Below are 21769 nucleotides of genomic sequence, written 5' to 3'. Positions count from 1 at the left end.
AATCTGGATAGCATCTAAGGTGTGCCTGGATGGCTCAGGCAGTTGAGCCTCTGACTCTTGGTTTCAGCACAGGTCATGATTTCAGGGTCATGGCATCTAGCCTTGGTGTGGGATCCATGTCCAGTGGGGAATCTGTACGTCTCCCTCTCTGTACCTCTCCGTCCCCCTCTGCTCCTCTCCCTGCTGGTACACTTGCTCTCTTTCTCTCTCTCTCTCTCTCTCAAATAAATAACTAAATAAAATCTTTGGGGGCGCCTGGGTAGCTAAGTCAGTTAAGTGTCTGCCTTTGACTCAGGTCTTGATTTCAGGTCTGGAGATTGAGCCCCAGGTCAGACTTCCTGCTCAGTGGGGAGTCTACTTCTTCCTCTCCTTCTGCCCCCCCTATCTTTCACCCCTGCTCCTGCTCCTGAGCTCTCTCTCTCTCTCTCTTTCTCTGTCTTAAATAAATAAAAAAATCCTTAAAAAAAAAAAAGAGATTTGGATGACATCTAAAATTCCATTCAGCTTGAATATGTTATGGAATGTTTCACTATATCTAAAACAACTTTGGGGTTACCAACTTGGAATCTATATACCATATGCCAAATTTAAAATTGTTTTACATATGGGGACTTATGCATTTAAAGTGGTGACAGTTTGAATCTTGCTCCATTGTACATAGAGATAAATATCCAAACTGTTTTCAGTGTCTACAAAGAGACGCCTGACAATACCACTCAGAATCCCCCTGCCTGTTGCCCACCACCCACAAAAATTTCAAAATGTCATATTTTTTTTTCAAGAGAAGCTAAACCCCCTTTTTTTTTTTAAAAGATTTTATTTATTTATTTGACAGGCAGAGATTACAAGTAGGCTGAGAGGCAGGAAGAGAGAGAGGAGGATGCAGGCTCCCCGCTGAGCAGAGAGCCCGATGCGGGGCTCGATCCCGGGACGCTGGGATCATGACCTGAGCTAAAGGCAGAGGCTTTAACCCACTGAGCCACCCAGGCGCCCCAAAATGTCATATTTTGATAAAAGAAAAGTCAGTTACCCTCTTGCCTGTAATTATGGCACACCTTGCTTTTCGGTTATGTCATGTTGAACTGGAGCTGTGCCCTGCTTTATGCAGACAAGATCACATTTTTCCCTTATAGCCATATTGTAAGTACTTAATTATCTTCATCTTATACACAAGAAATGGAGGCTGGGAGATGTGCAGTAAGTCGCCTCTAATCACAGAACCGATTTGTCTGTTTCCCAAATCTCCTGATCTGTTGAGGAGAGGACTTAAGGATCACTCGGGTTTTAAGCCTAAGTAATTAGAAAGATGGCCATGTCATTAACAATTTACAGGGAGTGCTGGGTTTCAAATGGGGCATTTTGGTTTCTGTTACACATGTTGAAACACAGCTGCTGATAGAGTGTTCAAGAGAAGAACTCTTACAGTAACTCGGAAATAAAGAATTTGGTTGTAACTAGAGAAGCAATCAGTTTACATACAGTTTTCAATCCATTCTTATCACCAGGATCAAATAAATCTGGGTGTGATTGCTAGGTTTTATTAACGATTCTGTTCGTAAGTTTATGCATACATACATAAAATAAAGAACAATGAATTACAGCTCTCATCCTTGGTAAATGACGATGGCTTGCCAAATTGAATAAAATTTTATTTTATCAAGGAATCTATTCCTCAGTTTCAGAGGCTGAAAATCTTGATTATATCCACACAATGAGAAAAGTCCCATCACTCAAAACTGAAGAGACTGATAGATACACTGGCATAATAAATTATTGATTTTAATTGACCCCTGTCTGTCGTATGTATTTTATCATACATATAGGAGCTTCCTGGTATATATTTTCCTTTTGGGCCAAATGACATGGAAAACCAAATTTTATAAATTAGATAGTTGCTGGGTTAGTATGGTATTAAAGCAAGGACTGCTAACCAGATGATCCAAATATTTAATAACTCTGTTTTCGTTTCCACAAGGCAACATACATGTCACAGTGTCCTAAGTGCTAAAGTCCATTTGTTAGGACGGCCATTTTCCTTCAAGAGTTCTGAATTGGACATCGGAAAAGCACTCTTCATGAACCCTCACATTCAGATCTTGGATATTTTCAGGGTCCATGCAGAGCTGTGTTTCCTTATTTTCCATTAACTGAAGAGTTCCCTTTGGGAATTTCCTTCCTTTGAACCAAGAATCTGGTCTCTTGGGGGAATAACCTAGACTAACCATAGTAGGTAACTGTGAACTCCGTCATAAAGTGGGCAATGGATAATTTTAGCCACATAGCTTTCCAGGCATTCACTTTGATTCTTGTTTCTCTTTTTTGTTTTTTTTTTCCCCTAAGTCAAAAGGGTGAAGGTGCTCACGTGCTTAGCGCATTTCTCAGTTACTGTTAATATTAGTAATAATAGGGATTTTCTTTTTCTCAATTCTTACTCTTACTTGTTATTCATTCTGTCTTTAACTACTACATTTTGAAAATTTATGATCTGGGGTGTGTGTGTGTGTGTGTGTGTGTGTGTGTGTGTGTGTACACACATGTGTATTATTAGACTGTGAGAAGATAAACAGTTCTCCTTATTTCCGTAGCTGGAAGAGTACTATATCATAGTCACATCCTTGTCCATACCAGAAACTGTCCAAATACTAAGAAAAACTAAGTGGTGATACCAAATCTTGAATTCAGGTAAAAGAATTTGCTGACCTTTTGGAGTGTCCATTCATTCTTGTTAAATGAAATACATGTTTATGTAAAATTTAAGGAGAAAATGTTTGGATTTGTTCATACTTTGTTTCACATCTTGTTGAAAAATATTTTAAAAACTCTGCTATGCATCTATCATGTCAACAAGCGTTCTAGAAATCATGGGATAAAAATAAGAAAAATAAATATATCACAATTATGTTTAAGGAGTTCTCTCTGTGTTAAAGACAAATATGAACAGAAGGGCAGGAAATGCCATGTGGGTTCTAGCTGTGTATGTAAATAATTGCAGAAAAAAGGAAAAGTTCAGTAGATTGAAAGTGGGAGGGGATGCCTGCATCAGAATTGTCAGGGAAGACCTAATGGGTAAAGGGAAATGATGTTCTTGCTCTTTGAATTCTGGTTAATTGAAGTTCTGTAAATTGTAAGATATAGTGTTCTACCACTTTTCTCTCAGTTTAGTCGTGTGTGTATCTGTGTGTGTATTTGATGATTTTACAATAAGAGCTTGGTGGTTGTTTGTGTATACAAAATGAAACTCAAACAATAAAATAGTTTAGGTTCCTCGGATAAATGCTTTTGATCATGATATTTTATAATTTTTCTAATATAGCCTTAAAAAAAGATTAAAAAAAAACTTTATCACCATACATTGTTCTTGAATAACTATAAGCATCGCAAAATGAATTGTCAAGACATAATTGGATTGAAACATAAAATCCTACTTTCAAAATGTGAGACAGGAACATGACTCCATAGTTGGCCCTAATTTTTGTTGTAACTACATACGAGTATTGTCTTCAATCTGTTATTCATTTCTTGTCTTCCATCCCTTCAAATTATGAGTCATCCTCTCAGAAGTAGCAAGAAGAAAATGTATAGCTAGTTTTAGGGGACTCTAAGGGCTTTAGTAATAAACACTTTCTATATAAAATTATCGTGCAGGTGGGAAAAAAGAATTCATTTCTATTCATTATTGCATCATTTTTAAAAAATTTACTGTGCAGGTTGTAGAAATAAGCCATAAAACTTTACACGTTTGCAATTGTTAAAATGTTTTATTAGGGCATATATTTGGCATGCAACCCCATTTTATTTTAGTGACTGAGACTGTTGCTTAAAAGAACATTCTGTTTCCCTAACTAAGAGTGGTTTCTAGCTATGTCTTAAATAGTGGTGGAGGGACATTGCCCCCAGCAGGGAAAAAAGAGAATAGAAATAGAGATCTATTCTAGCAAATCAGCTGAAAGGTAATGAATTGGTGTATGAGAAACTGCACAGATTGATGAAAATAATATTATGAATATATATGTAAAAGCACCAGCTATTGAGTTAGCGTTATTTTAAAAAAAAAAAAAAATCGACATTTTAAGACAAAAAAAAAAACCAAAAACCAAAAAACCTTAAAGAAAAATCCTTTTACATGGGCGTTATTTAAAATTAATTTAGAACAGCTCGTGGTTAACATTTATGCTCAAAACATCATCAATGTTTTATGGTAATTAAAAATAGCATAAGATTGTTCTAGTTCTGTTACCTGACAGAAGTGGATATAAACTCATAGCTTTTAAATTAATTTTTTGGCCTCTAAACCTTATGAAATCAGAAGCAAGTGTGCTTATTTGAACATCTTAGGCCTTATTTCACTTCTAAAATATTGATAGATGGCTTTAATTTAAATTTGTGGTGTTCCTTTTCTTTAAATATAAAGGAATTGTATTGCAAACACAGGAAGAAGTGGTATTTGATGTTTCCTTCTCTGTGACATTGTTCTGAAACATTGTGCCACAATTACAATGGACCATTCAAAATTTATGATGCATTGCATAATTTATTGCCACATTTTAGGTTGGCTTGTTTTTTTTTATTTTTTTATTTTTTAACTTACAGAAAAGATGAACATTTTAAGGCATTTCCAGATACAGGCTTTTAAAGTTATTCTTTCTCTCTCTCTCTCTCTGGCCTGATCCCCTGCACCCCCCCTCTAAAATGAGAACTTTTGAACATCTCAGTGTCTGTAACGAGATTGAATTTATGTATGGTTGACATTTAAAATAAAATGTTATTGCAGAAAATGTCAAAAAGTGTAAAAGTTAAGTCATCTGTTAGAGGACTTAATATACTTTATAACCTTGTAATTTTTATCAGATTTGTACGACTTATTCTGTCATAAATAAATGATGTTATCCGTAAACTTGAACTTTCTCTTGGAGTAAATAATAGTCATTGAAGAAAATAAATTGAAAGGTAAGGAATTTAAAAAGTCTGTTTAAATGCTAGAGGATAGATAATAGGAATACTACTTTTGTTGGGCAAATTTTGGAAGTTCCAATATAAGGTGATCACAACTTACATTTAGAATGATCAATTCACCCACATATCCTTTGAACATAAGAAATCGCTGATGGATTGAAAAATACGCATTTTCACTACAAAGCCATTTACATTTTCACATGGTTGAATTTCTGCATCAAAAGGGATGCATTTATATGATTACTAACATTCAACATAGAGGAGCTTTCTACTCTCATCTCCCTACCCTTAGCTCCAGTGGGAGATACAATGAACACAAGTCCTCACTCTCAATGTACTGAATAATCGAACTGGGAAGACTCAACATACACAAACAAATTGCTTAAAAGTATCGTTTTCTAACGCTGATGCCTAGATACGAAACATCTAGCTGGTAAACAAGTAGGATATAAGTTTATAAACATTGCCAACAATACTCTTTTTTCTTATTTGACACCATACATCTCATAAAGGAGAATCTTTGCCAATTTCATTTGCTTATTGAGTCTTTCAAATAGTTATAAGTGATAAGAAGAATAAAAGTTTTTCTAAGAATAAATATTTTTATTTTAAACGTCGGTAGACAATTCTAAAGTGACTACCACATTACTTAAATACTATGTAAATACTCAATTAAATAACATTTGTTACTGCTTTCTTGCTTTTTTTTTTTTTTTGTAGAGGGACTGGAGATTAAGACTTCAAGGTGTTTTGTGTGTGTGTGTGTGTGTGTGTGTGTGTGTGTTACCTTTATTGTAGCTGAGGAAAAAGAGTCTTTTCTACCATCTAAGATTCTTTCAGCTGGTTTAGGGATTAAGTGGATACAAAACAGATTAACAGCTGAAAAAGGAAATTTTAATTGCCTGCATATGGAGGCCAGTGATGAAATTGGGACCTAAAATAATGACCAATGACAGGCATTTTCTTTCTTTCTTTCCTTTTTTTTTTTTTTTTTAACCTCTTAAACAAAGCGACAATAAACTTGTGAGGAATTGAAAGGATAAAGAAAACAGATATTTAGGAGTTTTAATTAGTAAGGAACTCTAAGCGATATTTGGGCTGAAGTAGTATATTAGTATAAAGTAATGTGGTTGGTTTTTATAGCTGTCTCCACTTTAAAGTTCTTACATATGGTAGTAGGTATGTCTTTTAACTTCTTCAGGGTGGATACCTTTCAAAATAGAGGTTTACTTCCTGCCTTCAGAGAGACAGAGGAGGATCTGAGTGTCTTTGGGCCTAAGTGGCTTCAATTCAAAATAATCAGTATGCCATTGCCCTGGATCCCTACATTATCAAGTTTATGTTCTCTAGAAAAGTACACAGACATGTCCATCTATGAACATTGTATACCATAGGAGGCCGGTATGATATGACTGCGTCTATACACAGCGAACAAGCCTTAGATCAGCTCCTACTTCATACTGATAAGTTTCCCTAACGCTGTTCAGATGCCTTGACACAACTGTCAAATCATTGGGTAATTCTGATCCTACCAACATGGGAACTTTGAGATTTGGGGTTATTGCCTTAGTGTTTTCATTTCCTTATGTGATAAGCTCACTGAAGCTTATTCTTTTTTTTTTTTCCTTTTTAAGATTCTATTTATTTATTTGACACAGAGAGGGAGGGCACAAGCAGAGAGAGCAGCAGGCAAAGGGAAAGAGAGAAGCAGGACCCCCATGAGGCAGGGAGCCAGACAGTCCTGGTCATGCTCAATCCTGGCTCAATCCCAGGACCCCAGGATCATGACCTGAGCTGAAGACAAACACTTAACCAACTGAGTCACCCAGGGGACCACTGAAGTTTATTCTAAATGCTGGGAAATGTTATGATCCTCAAAATGGACAAGAATAGTTTTGACATCTCCTGAGCTAGAGAGGAGAGAATTGATTTTAACTATGACAGACCAACAAACGAAACTCCTTAACGTGCTTTTGAGAGTGTAGGAAAGGCCATTCCTGAAACTGCCCGGGTGGTTGAAGGGCATCATGCAGGCTCCTTTATCTCAGCACCTGGTTTGGTCCTTCATTACTCTCTGGTCCACGTCTATTACCTGGTTTCCCATGAAGGCATGAATTCACTAGGGTGTTGAGAAGGAAGCAATGGGGCAAGGCATTTAACAAAACCAATTTAACATGAAATGATCCAAGATATAGAGAAGAAATGGCACGAAAGCATCACCACAGTGAACTGAATTTCTCAGGTCTCTTCTCTCCCGGTCAACGGGTCCAGTCATCAGCCTATAAAACACTTGTGTATATCTCCTCTGTTTCTCGTTTGACATTGTCCCCATTACTCCCAGGAGACTCAGAGACTTCTGTAGCTCTATTCAGGATAAAATTTATGTAATTTATCTTTTAAATAATGACTAGAGATGTGTTTGGCCACCAGGAAACGCTTTATATTTCACCAAAAGTGCTAAATTCTGATATATCATAGGGCACGGATTTTGGCCCCTTGAAGAGAAAGAAGAGAAAAAGAAGAGTGAAAGTAAGTTTTGGGAGTCATCATTCAGCAATATAGTACACTTAATTAAAGGAGAAATTTCCCTTGGCAGTGATACATTTGTGGGGAAAAGAACTTTGCCCCCTCATGAATGAAAAATGTTTGAATTAGGACACTACCGCAACAGCCTGTGAAATCTTAAAGTGTCCAAATAAATTTCTAATTATAGAAAGATTCTCATTAAATAGTGAACATGTATAATTACAGAAAGGTTTTCACTTAATTAGAATCTCATCAGAACTTCCATCTGCATTGAGATTTTGATAATAGAGGTCAGGACCTTTTGAGGTTGTTGGGGAAAAGTAGGTCAAAATATGAGGGAGTTATAGATCCATCGTGAAGTTTTGGGCATAAATAATTTTTATTGAGTTCTAGAAAAAAATTAGGCAGAGGATAAATGTGGTCATAAGATGTGAAAGGGGGTGTCAGCATGATTCATACTGAGGATACCTGCTCGGCAGTTATGCTCTTAGCATTTCAAATTAAATATAACCTAGCATACACATTGTTGAATTGTATATATTTCAGGGTAAGAGGAATTGCAGTACTGAAAAAAGACAAACATCTTGAACTCGATAGCAGCAAATTTGCCATTTAATGCAACATTCCATATATAGAATTATAGCTATCCTGCTGATAAACTTTAGACAGCAATTCCCCAGGAAACCGTAAAACAATTTAATTTGAGAAGAAAGCTTAAAATGAGCACTGTAAGTTTATATTGCATGTTAATTACAGTGGTGCATGGGGATCTACTTATTATAACATGGACAGTAGATGGATAAACAATCTTATTTTATGTCTTCCCCTTTTTTAACATATAATAACAAATTTGCCATCCTAAATATCACCTCCTTTACTTTGATAGTGTTTTAAATGAATGGTTATTATTTAGATGGTTTAGTTTAAGTCAACTTTTATAACAAAGCTAATTACTGGTTATCAGCATTCTTACACGCAATGAAACTATAATGATATCTAAGGTACAGTTCTTACCTTGAGAGTTCAAGGACACATGCCCAAGTAGTTTTAACACAGTTTATAAACCGTATAAAAAAGGATGTACAAGATAATAGGAAATGCAAAGTAAGAAAGAACAAAGGCTGATCAGGGTCAGCTATGTGAAACTGGGGAATGTAATCATTCATTCAAACATTTTTTATTGAGATCCTACCAAACTTACCAAACCCAAGGCACCACCACCATTAATTGGTGGTAGAGATTTCTTCCTTTTAATGTGAGACTCTGAGTTAATTGTAAGTAATAGAAGCCTCAGTTGATGGCCCAATTTGATGAAGTCATCAGAGAGAACCAGGGGAAGAGGTTCTCACTACTCACAATATATGTCATTAATTCATGAGGATACAATTCCATTCCCCATGAATAATGAAGAACCCTACAATGGGCTTTAACACTTATTTCTCTTTGTAAAATGTCCTGGTAAAATTTATTAATTCAAATCAATATATATTTATTCAGCAAGCCCTTTGCTCAAGGCATTGTACTAATCTCTGAAGAAAAACAGAACTTGAAGATGTATTTCTTGCCCTCAAGGAATTTAAGATTGAATGGAGAAAAAAAAATAAACAGGTAAATGATGAATCCTAACATAAAAGAAAATGTATTAAGTGCTACATCAGGGTATAAGTAATTGGCTGTGGCAGAACAATGTTTCTTCTTCTTCTTCTTCTTCTTTTTTTTTTTTTCTTCTTTTTTTTCCTCTCTAGCTCCCTGGCCATCAACTTACTTTAGGTGTGTTTCTTTCTAGGTTATGTCAATGCCAAAGACTTCCAACTGGCCTCTCCTGCATTTTTTGGCTTAATTTTGCTCCAGGATATTCCACCTTTAAGAAGACCACATAATTTACTGTCTAAACCAGGACAGATTGAGAATGAAATAGGACAATTAATAATCACACTAAGAACAAGCATGACCAGAACTGTCCTTGGCAAATCAGTGTGAAACATTGCCCAATTCAAACTCTATCCTAATGCCAAAGCAAACAATTCAGGTGCAACCTAGATAAGTTGTAGTCACTTAAAATCATTCAGTGGTTCTCCATTCCCCTTCATGATAAATCCTAGTCTTTCTCTTGTACAGGAAGTTTCCATCATAGCTTGACATCTTCTGGTTTCCCTACCTCTCACCAACTGGCCTGTGACATTGTGTATTTCCTGTTGCGTTCTGATTTTCTCATTTGTAATGATGTATTTGGAATCTCTTTTCAGAGCTTAGCAAGTTGTTAATGTACTTACTTGTAATTCCCCATAGACTATACATTTCTTTAGGGCAGTGATATATTCTAGATTTTTACAGGTTTTTCAGTAATAAAAGTAATGTCTGACACATTACGTATTTAATTAGTATTTGTGGACCAGACTGAAGATATGTATGTTTTATGATGTGGGTTGAGAGAGAAATACGATGTTCAAGATCTCATTGGGGGGGGTGGGTATTTGAGCTGAGCTTAAAGGAAGAGAAGGTTTTTATTGGAAAAAAAAATAAGTGGTTGATATTTTGGAAAGCAGAATGATTGAAAGCGCATGCTATAACCATGATTTATTTTCTTGGAGAGAAAGATTTTCAAATTGAAATGAGTTTTGAATACATTTGGAAATGTGTTGATAGGAATAGAGTTTTTTGGTAAGAGGTTCTGATAAATGAGAGGTTCTCTGAATGTAATAGAATGCCTCGATCTCTGTTCCAGTGTTTAAAAAGGTGAAGTTTGAGAAATGGTCTAAAGGGACCTAGGATTTCATGATGACTTTTCTCCTGATTTTCTTTTTAAAGATTATTTATTTATTTGACAGACAGAGATCACAAGTAGGCAGAGAGGCAGGCAGAGAGAGAGGAAGAAGCAGACTCTCCACTGAGCAGAGAGCTTGATGGGGCTCAATCCCAGGACCCCTGGGATCATGACCTGGGCCGAAGGCTTAACCCACTGAGCCACCCAGGTGCCCCTTTTCTCTTTATTCTAAAAGGTAACAATGCTATTGTTTTGTAAGCCTGTGCATAATGTAAGGTAAATAGCTAAGGCTGGCTAGCACCATTCCAAAACGTTGCAACCTTCCAAGTAGCATCTGGGCCCTGAGAGCACATCCAGAAGGCTATAAATGGGAACTTCTCTTTTCCCTGTGCTCCTCTCATCCTCTCTTTATATTAATCAGGGCTTTTTTCAAGAGGAAAGTTTTTCAAGAGGAAAATCTCCTTGACACCTGCTTAAACCAAAACGAATTTATGTCATGTAACTGAAAAAAAAAAAAAAAAGTGTTAGGAAGAGCTGGAATCACAAATCTGAGATAGATAGATAGATAGATAGATAGATATATCAGTGTGTATATATATATATATATATATATATATATATATATATCTCAGGAATTCCTAGTTCTGTAGAAGAGATTGATTTTCAGGGTACAGATGGCAGAAGGAGGGCTGAGCTTCCAAAGCTATAAATATCCACAGCGTCTTGTCTCCTGACCTCAGCCCTCTGATGAACCAGAGTTCTCCTATTTATTTTATCTTTTATTTTTCTAGAAAGATTTTATTTATTTATTTGACGGAGAGAGAGAGACCACAAGTAGGCAGAGAGGCAGGCAGAGAGAGAGAGGGAAGCAAGCTCCCTGCTGAGCAGAGAGCCTGATGCAGATCTCGATCCCAGGACCCCGAGATCATGACCCGAGCTGAAGGCAGAGGCTTAACCCACTGAGCCACCCAGGCACCCCCGAGTTCTCCTATTTAGATGCTCTAGGCTTCCCAGAGCAGTGAGATATTCTGGAAGAAAACCAACCAGCCAACCACCCAAGCAAAACAATTTCTGTGGTTTTCTACTCTGTCCATTCTCTGTGATCCAATGGCAGCTAATCAAGAGAAGAAATCATTTTAGTTCAATTTCAAATTTGATTATTAATTATTGATAAAAACCTAAATAAAGAAAGTTCTGCACATGTACTGGGAGTAACCACACATAAGGGCATTGCTAATTGGAGCCTTGTAAGTGAATGTTTCCCTCCCCCCAAGTTCTTCTTTGGCCATTTCATTGGGGCTTCCTAAGCAATATCATGATTATATGCTGATTTCTCTAGAATCTGCATGTAGGTTGAAACCTATGGAACTGCCATTTAGTAGGTCAAATGATCAATATTACCAATTTCAGATCATTGGTCAAATAATCGATATTACCAATTTCAGTTCAGGCTCAGAAATGAACTGCTCTTAACCCATCCTTTCAAGTTATAAAGGTTGGAAAGACCTTTCCGACCTTTAGAAGAACTTTCCAACCTGTTCAGAAGACACTCTCTTCTAAACCAGTTCCTCCTACTTTACCTGCTATATGGAAGGAGAGCATTCAAGGCTTTTGCCATACAAACAATTCTAGAAATAATGGCCCACCTCCTTCCTTACCTTTATATATGCTATACTATTTGATGATACATCTTGGGAAAAAATGGGAACTATACAGCAGTTGATGCTGGCATCTGCTATTGCCCTAACTCCCTGAGAAACAACTTGCTTGGTTCTAGGGAAATAAATGCAGTGATTTAATATAAAACAAAACATTGAAATCATTTATAGGACAAATTATATGTAAACACACTGTGCCAACAGATATTTTTAAAAATAAAGATATTCCAAATATGCCCTTTGGTATCAATAATGTTTGCAGGCACATACATTTTTTCATACAAAAATAAACTTAACATCTTTCATGTATAAATACTTCTGTAGGACTTTATGTGAATATTTGGATCTGTGTTCATACTTACCAACAAGGAGAATAAGCCCTTTTAAAATTATCTTTGTGACAGCAAAAATTATTTCACTGCATAAAAATGAGACCCACATTTGTTTATTATTATACGGTTGTTAATGAAAATAAAGTTCAGGAAGAGGAGGACAAAGGCAGCTCTAGTTTCAAAATCACTGAGACCTAAAATGTGGTTTCATGATTATACAAGGAACGTCTATGCAAGCAATAAAACATGTACTGTGTGTGGTGCAAAGAATCTTTTCAAACAAAGATTTTTCAAAGCCCAGCAATGCAGTTGGATAACCCTTGGTTACCAGTGTAAATATTCTGAGCACAGTTACCAAGAAAAAAAAAAGGTTTCATTTTTGCAATATGGTGGACATTTGTTAAATCACTACAATTATATCAGAAAGGTCTAATCTAAAGCAGAAAGACAGTAATTGTTCACTTATTTAAACATCACTCAATGTGAAGAGTCCAAACATCTTTTTCTTTTAATCCTTCCTTCCCCCTTCTTCTTCTCCTGCTTCTCCTCCTCCTCCTCCTGCTGCTGCTGCTGCTTCTATTTTCTTCTTCTTCTGGCTAACTTGTATGCTGTGTCACCATACTGGGTCAGGAGTTTGACTCTAGAGCTAGTCCATCCTCTATTGTATTCTCTGGTTAAGCAACCGTGAGCAAGTTGCCTGGCATTAAGTCTCAGTTACTCGGTCGGTAAACCGGAGATGTAGTTCCTACCCCGTAGCATTGTAGTAATGTGCACGTGCCTTTTACAGCACCTGCCACATACTAGACACGCAATAATGGAACCAAATTTTAGTCTTTAGGAAATGTTTTGCAGTTCTGTGACAATGATCTATTAAAAACTCCTGCAGAAAACAGCCCAGTTTCCTTTTAAGATTTTTATTTAGTAAAACCATTCTTTGGAAATATTTCCATCCCATTCTTCCTCTTGTTTTCCTCGTCTCAATACAAAGAACTATTAGATGCTTAGTGTAGTTGAACTATGACATACGGGCTCTTTCCTATTGCTCAAACCTTATCAGTAACTTTTTTATTTATTCACTCAGTCACTCATTCATTCAGTAGTCCACTCTGGACCCATCAGTCTTGATTGATATTAATGCATAATACTCATTCTTCTATCTCTTTAAATCATCCCAAGGACACTAGCATATTTTAATTTATATTCATATTTACTTAGACTATCAATTCACCAGATTATCCAGACCATTATACATTATGTGTTTAGACTTCCTTCATTCCGAAGACACTGGCAAACTTGGACTTATATGCAAGTTATGTTTATGGTTGAATTAGCTGGTTTTTTCTGGAGAAACAGACCAAAAAGAGGTGTGTGTGTGTGTAATGCATGTTGGGTTGGGGCAGAGAGATTTATTTTAAGGAATTGGTTCATGCAATTGTGGAGTTTTGGTAAATTCAGAATCTGCAGGGTAGGCTAGCGGGCTCAGTGCCCAGGGGGTAGTTGCATTTTGAGTCCAAAGGTAGTTTCCTAGCAAAATTTCTTCTTACTCAGGGAGGTCAGCCATGGTTCTAGTAAGGTCTTCAGCTGACTGGATGAGGTTTATCCACATTATGAGGGATAATGTGTGTTCAGAGTCCACTGATTTAAGTGTTGATCTCATCTCAAACACCTTCACAGTAGCATCCAGAAAAATGTTTGTCCAATTCTTCGGCACAGTTGTCCAGCCAAGTTGACAGATAAAATTAACCATCACAATGGCCTTTAATTAAAAACTAATACATGACTCCCATGTTTATTACTGAACATATTCTACTTTTATAATTATAGAAAAAAATCCTTCCTGTGTTTATTTACAAAGATAGAGGGAGTAGCTGTGCATAAACAAGTAACACTTTGAAGAGGTAAAGGTCATTCATAGTCAATAAATTTTTGTACCATAGAAAAAATTTCATTCATTACCACTTTTAACTTCAAGTATACTAGATAGGAATTGATGTAAGTGTGCTCCAAATAAGTCAAATATTGTATGAAAAACTTAGTTCGGTCTCTCCCTCAATCATTCATTCTCTTGTAGGAATAATGTCTTTCATGTTCAGAAACTCTGAATAAAAAAGGCAAAAAGCATACTAATAGTTACTGAGTACATTAATAACTGAGCATATTTGACCTTTGGTAGCCTAACACAGATCTCTATATACTGATATGGAAGATAAAGATAGACCTTAGTTAAAATTAGATAGATCTTAGTTAAAATTCAGATTGTATTTTTTTTTTAGATTGTATTATTTTTCATTATATATTTAAAATGACATTTTAGAGAGTTTTTGAGCTTTCTCAGCTCAGTTGTCTTCAAGGGTCTTCTCTGTTGAGTCGTAGAAACTTTTGGATGGCACATTTTTCAAAGGCAAGGTTGGTTATTTCCCTGGCCAAATGATCTGTTACATCATGCACTTCTCTCCTCAGCTGGCAACAAAAAGGAGTACACTCCAGGTGCTTTTAAGATTGACTGTCATCTTGAGCCATTGTATATTTATTAATTTCTGCATTAGGAGAGATGTTTTTAGATGTTCTTTCCTAAAGGACAAATAGTCCATATTCTTTAAATTATTATAAAAATCTACTTCTTGGGGCGCCTGGGTGGCTCAGTTGGTTAAGTGTCTGCCTTTGGTGCAGGTCATGATCTCAGGGTCCTGGCATCAAATCCTGCATCTGGCTCCTTGCTCATCGGGGTGTCTGCTTCTCCCTCTCCCTCCACTGCTTCCCCCCCCCCACACACTTGAGCTCCCTCTCAAATAAATAAATAAATAAATAAATAAAATTCCTTAAAAAAAAAATCATCTACTTCTTAAACAGTTTGGGATGCTGAGTAACGGAACTCCTTTTATTACATTCTCCCATACGAGTGTAGTCTCTCAGAATCTTCCTGCGTTTGTGAGGCAGGTAATGAAAAACATGTCATCATGACGGAATCTAACAACAGAATGATCCCATGCTTTTAACCAACCGCTGCCTTCTTTCCTTTGAACAGTGGGAGGAATTTCAGTGTAGGTTTATGACCAGAAATACTCTGGGTGCTTTTCTGGAGCAATGGCTACTTTCATTATATGAAATCTTTTTTAAATATATGACTTACTAGATTCATCTTTTTGCACGGACTGCTTAAAAGCTCAAAGCCAAATAATAGTCATAACTAAAAAATCCTTTAATATCAATATCATCTGAAACATCTCTCAAATACCAGTGTTGTCCATGGCTTATGACATGTAATTTTAAGTCTCCCGGGAGCCCCCTAAAAATAATGTGGATTATGACAAAATTATACTTAATGCTATTGCTGGACTCTTGTTAAATCCAGGGTTTGCTTTTGTGCCATTTTTTAAAAAATTTATTTATTTTCAGAAAAACATTATTCATTATTTTTTTAATTTATTTATTTTCAGAAAAACATTATTCATTATTTTTTTTTCCTTTTTTTCACCACACCCAGTGCTCCATGCAAGCCGTGCCCTCTATACCATTTTTAACTAATACTGTTTGGTTATAGTTTACATAGCTTTGTACTGTGCACATCCTTTGGTGAACTCAGATACCACTAGAATGTAAATTCAAATGAAAACAATATTTTGTCCGTTTTGTTCACTATTATATCTTCAGTATTTAATCCAGGTGCTCAGGAAATAGTTACTGAATGATAGGTTTTGTGTAAAAATGTGGGTCTAGGTGAATATATAATTTTACCTACATCCACACCCTGAAAGACAGAGACTGGCTTTTATCATGTTCATACAAGAAAACTGAGGGAATAGACTTACTGTGTTCCAAGAGCTACCTGTGTTGTCTAAGGATGACATAGAGCAGGGTCTTCATTCAAGTATCATTGCTATATTCCAGCAACAATTTAGATAGAATATCTTATATATTAACTTTATCTTCAGCAAACATTGTTCTGCAATCTATCACCAAAAGGAAAATGAAAATACATGGCAGAAGGGGAAATATTCTCTATCAAATTTTTAAAATATTGGTGGCCATGTCAAGATTGCAAGAAAATTAAACAATCATCTAGAATTAGCAAACACAGAAAGAGATAAAATAGGGTAAGGAGTACATAACTGATATTTCCTAAGACTTCCTAAATATACAATTAACAAAATAGGTCGAATATGTGTCATGATAGCATTTTATCATTGTTACTATCAAGATAAAAGTTGAAAATATATTTTAAGGTTGGGGCGCCTGGGTGGCTCAGTGGGTTGCATGTTGGATTCTTGGTTTCAGCTCAGATCGTGATCTCAGGTTGATGAGGTAGGAGCCGCTGGGCTAGAACTCTGTGCCCTGTGCCCTTGCAGGGCCTGGTTGAGATTGTCTCCCTCTGTCCCTACCCTGCCTGGCACGCGTGCCCCTGCACTTGCACTCCCTCGCTCAAATAAATAGATCTTAAAAAAAAAAAATTAAAATATTTTAGGGCCACAATAATAATAGCTAAATTGCATTAAGCATGTCACACCTTATAAGATCAATATCCAATTATCCGATCATTGTAAGCATTTCACAATCATTACCTACATTTTGCAATTAGGTCAAACCTTATGAGTTTGCTGATATTTGACTTGTTTTGATTGAAAATGAAAATATAATAAACGAAGATATGATGATTTTATATCAGGCTAAAACTTCTCTCAAAGCTTCTAGAAAGTTCAGAACTTTCATTACAGTTTCTTTTTAGTGAAGGCTGCAAAATCTTGAACCCAAACTGTCTTGTTTACCACTGTGTCTTTAGCAGATGATACATATATTTTATAGTTTCTAAATATTTATGGGAAAGAAAGACTCATTTGAATTTTGCAATAACCAGAGGTGAAGTAATGCAGATAGTATTTCTCCCAATGTCTGTTGTTTAGTTTCGCTTAATATGGTAACATATGCTATATGTTTTCATGTTGGCCAATACTAGATTTAAGCATCGGTGTAACATTAATGATGCAAATACTACTGGAAACTCCTTAGTTCTATTTTGTTGAAAGGAAACAACTCCAACTGGCTGACCACAGGACTTGAGTTTCTTTCCTTCCCCAGGACTTGAGTTTCTTTCCTTCCCTTTTTTTCTTTCTTTTCTTTCTTTTTTTTTTACCTGCAAGTAATATCTTCTGGATCATACCTGCAAGGTAGGGGTTACTCTGCCTCTTTGGAAGAAAGTGTCTCAGGATATAAAGAAGAAAAAGTCCTATTGGATTAACTGTGATCTCAGTCACTCAGGCACGAGGAGGAGGACTCGCCTCAGGCAGCCTCCTGAGTCAGAAGTCTTTTAAGCTCGTCACTGGCCTAGCAACCGATATATTCAGCAAGAGGAGAGTAAATCACTCCGATTGAAAGTAATTTTTTTTTTTTTTTCAAAAAGAAGTGGAATTAAGCTAGTGGGATTCAACCAGACTTGTAAAAACAAGATGTGACAACAGGCACTACATGTGAGGGATGGGGGTTGCTCTCACATTTACTGTGGACACGGTTTCATCAGTCGCCAGCAGAACGGGCATTATTTAGGGAACACTGCCCTCTGTGTGTGCCGTTTCTGATGTGACAGCATCAGGCCCTTGCGGAAAACAGAGACACGGACAAAGGGACATTCAAACAAATGAGTCTATATATCCTAAGCATTTTTGTGGAGGAAAAATAAATCTACCAATAGAAGGCACATTGCAATTCTGCTAATGCACTCCGGAGTTAGTTACAATCAAATTACTAAAAATGTTCCAAAAGCCCTTCTATTAGGACTTGACTTGCTTTGTCTCATTTGTCAAAGGGCTTCTGCAACCTCTCTTGCTGAGCTAATGTCCTTTTCGCTGCCTCACATTTCTGTGTGGGCCTGCGTTTCTCAGTCGGTCGTGCCTGATCACCCAGCAGGCACAATTAAGGGAGTGCATTAGTTCTTTAGTAGATAATAGAAGCTCTTAAGGAGCTTTCTATAAGAGTCTGCGTGGCATATTTCTATATTTTTAAGTCAGCTGGATTTACTGTTTAATAACCTGAACAGCTTGAATAATTTGAAATCACAGAAATACACAGAGAAGAAGAAAAAAGAAAGGAAGAAGGGACAGAAGACAGAAGTTGAGAAATACACTTTTCTTCAGCTCCTTCTGCACAATTATCCTTTTTGTATATCTGAAATAAATGGGGAGATTATATCCAAACGCCAGTAGTGCTTGCTTATTTACATAACACGAATGTGGATTTAGCCAACAGTCATTCTTTTCCTATGCAGGGCTTAGGCGGATCACTCTGGACGAAGTACATTGGCAGGAAATAGATCCGTAAGGTGCACAGGCAGTTTATCGATCCCGGAAAAAAATAGCTGATTATTTTTTCGGACATGTCGGCAAACAACGTATAATTACAATGATGAGTGCAGTTTGAAGAAATGGCTTTCAAATGCATAGAGCATAGTAAATCTTCATTTATCTAACCCCTAGATGCTTGGCACGGAGATATTTAAAATGCAGAAATATAGGCTATCACAGAACACATGATAAGGTCTCGACATGTGTTGTTTTTTCCCATGACAGCTCCAACACAGACTGACTATGTCATAATCTTGGAATGGGAGGGGAAGATTTGCACGTTAGCCAGAGCCATAGATGACGATCTTTTCTAGAATAAATTTGAAACAGGGAATTGTTGATCTGTGTGTTAACCAGTTACTTGGTTAAATGTGGTCGTAACTGTGGACATGCCTAAATATACCACGTGACCTGGAATTTCCTGATATGAATCTATTTGACAAAATAAGCACATATTCAAACAAATCAGTCAGCCTTTTTTGTAGTTCCAATTCTCTCTCTCTTTTTCTTTTTTTCCCCAACTTTTTCAATATATACTCTTGGAGTTCCAATTTCTGTGCAAAGCCCTTGAGATACATAGACAAATGTCACTTGGTCCTTGCCAGTAAAGAAACTAGAGTCTAGTGTCAGAGGCGAGGGAGTAAACAGAACATGATAATTTTGTGGTATGGCGATAATCAGGGCAGATGGCTGGGGGAGAAGAGCCTATAGGTCTTCCAGAAATGCAATATTGCTGAAATACATGATGCATTGAAGGGAAGAAGGACAAAAGGATAGAGTTGGGTGCAGCCGTGAAGGTAAGAGCAGGTTTGTGAAGAGCCTGGGATTTCAAGCTAATGATTGCAAGTTTTATCCAATGGGCAGCTGGGTAATCCTGAACATTTTTTAAAAAGGAGAGTAACATAGATCTGCACTTTAGAAAGACCATTCGAGTGATTGTGTGGAATATACATGAGAGGGCTTTAAAGTGGAAGCAGTGCCTCCATATCCTCTCTGCTCTGGATAATGTGTGTGTATTAGCCAGAATGACTCACAGACTGTGTATCTTACAGCTTGTGAATTTTTCAAACGTAGGCCATCAGAATATCTTTAAGTGTATGCTGTCTAAATTGTTAACTATGTGACTTGATCGCAAATGTTTTTCATGACTGATCTGAAAAACAGTATCTAGGGGGCGCCTGGGTGGTTCAGTGGGTTAAGCCTCTGCCTTCAGCTCAGGTCATGATCCCACGGTCCTAGGATTGAGCCCCGCATCGGGCTCTCTGCTTGGCGGGGAGCCTGCTTCCCTCCACCTCTCTGCCTACTTGGGATCAATCTCTCTCTCTCTCTCTCTCTCTCTCTCTCTGTCAAATAAATAAATAAATAATCTTTAAAAAACAAAACAAAACAAAAAACAGTATCTAGAATTATTGGTCCAAAATGTCATGTATTATATTTACAGCCTATGAAAGTCAAGAGTTTTATTGGGGTTTCCATCTCCTTGTTCCTTTGCTATACTGGAGATAAGACAACATAGGAAAAGGCATACAATGAAACCAAAGTCAAGTGCACTGCTCCTGTTTGAGGTGGGATGGCAGTTTCTTTGCAGGAAGGAAGATCAATTCTATATTTATTGCTAGCAGTTAAAAAAGAAAACAGAAGTTGCAAGACTACCAATCAGGTTCTAGACCATGCATACGCTGACAACAAACAGCTATGTCACTTTATTTTTATTTTTTTTAAAGCCATGTAACTTGAAACAGTTCTCAAGTCTACCTGAGTTTGAAAATCCGTCTTGGAAATGGTGATATCTAAGTTATATTTAGTTCTTTAATGCTAATGGGGCCTACGTGATTAACCATGCCTCTACATAATATACATGGGGTGTAGTGTTTCGTTTTCTCAGAATCAGAAATAGAGAAGTATGATGTTGCCCAGGATTTTCAATCACACATTCCACTTGGAATGGAAATTTCCTTCGATTTCAAGTAAAATGTTAGGGATAAAAATACTAGCACCACCTTTCCTGAAGAAATATCCAGTGTTTGGGTTCACGGATAGGTCATCAGGTTGTTCTGTTTATCATTGGCAGGAAGTATCTTGTGAGAGAGTTTTTAGAGCCACGTGAAACTCCAGTTGACAATCTGACCCGAAAAATTTTCATGCAGTTGTTTTTTCTTTATTATAAACATACGATTTATAGTTTCTCCTGAAAATCCACGTTATCTTGCCTGACTCATCCTAGTATTTGGCTTTCTTATTAAACTAGAAGAAGTGTGTGCAGTTGCATGAAATGTTTGTGAATGAATGTTTGTTCCATAACTAATGATTTTTGCTTGATAGTCTTTGATCAAAGAAATGGTTGTACTCTGGCATAAAATGTTTCAGAATTGTAATTGCTGAAATAACCTGGAAATATCTCATTAATTCTTTAAATTTAAGTGTGACAATTCTCCAAAGTCTTTGACTGAAGTGGTGATTAAAAATAAAAATTAATATGATCACTAGTTTTACCGGAAAGCTATTTTGAAAGCTTTTTATGGTAATATCATGGCATGAATAACAATTTTTTATGTATTGTACTGTAGATATAAATAATACAACAAGGAGATTACCTAACATTTGATTAATCTCCACAATGCTAACTCAATTTTTGTAGAACTGATTAAAGCTACAAATCTGAGTGTTAAATTCAGGGAGAAAAAGTAAAAAATTATATGCACACACAGAGAGATTTATCAGTTTAAACATTTTCTAAATGCTTTATCTTATGTGATAACTATAGAAATTCTGGAAATAGTAGATAATTTTAAAAAATGAAGAAGAAAATTAATCTATAATCCTATCATGCAGATAGAATAATCTTTAATATATATCTTTTATGTTATTTTTTGCTTCATCAAACACACATACACATGTATACATTTTAAAAAATAAAAGGCCCTCTGCTTTGGATATCATATGTCGTAGGGTATGTTGTTTTATTTATAAGCTGTTTCTGTTTATTTACCAATATATTTCCAAATCAGTACATGTTCCACTACTACAGCTTGTTAAATAGCCTTACAAATTCCTATTAAATGAGTTCACTGCAATTAGCTTGAGTCATTATTATTATACATTCACTTTTTTTCAGATATATATACTTCTTACTACATGGTGCTGTGAATATATTTGTAGTTAGATCTTTGCACCTGATCATAATTTCCTGAGAATAAAATCCTA

This window comes from Neovison vison, chromosome 11 (assembly GCF_020171115.1).
Source record: "Neovison vison isolate M4711 chromosome 11, ASM_NN_V1, whole genome shotgun sequence".
Taxonomy (NCBI): Eukaryota; Metazoa; Chordata; class Mammalia; order Carnivora; family Mustelidae; genus Neogale; species Neogale vison.
The sequence above is the reverse complement of the archived record's forward strand: the minus strand, read 5'-3'. Positions refer to the sequence as shown.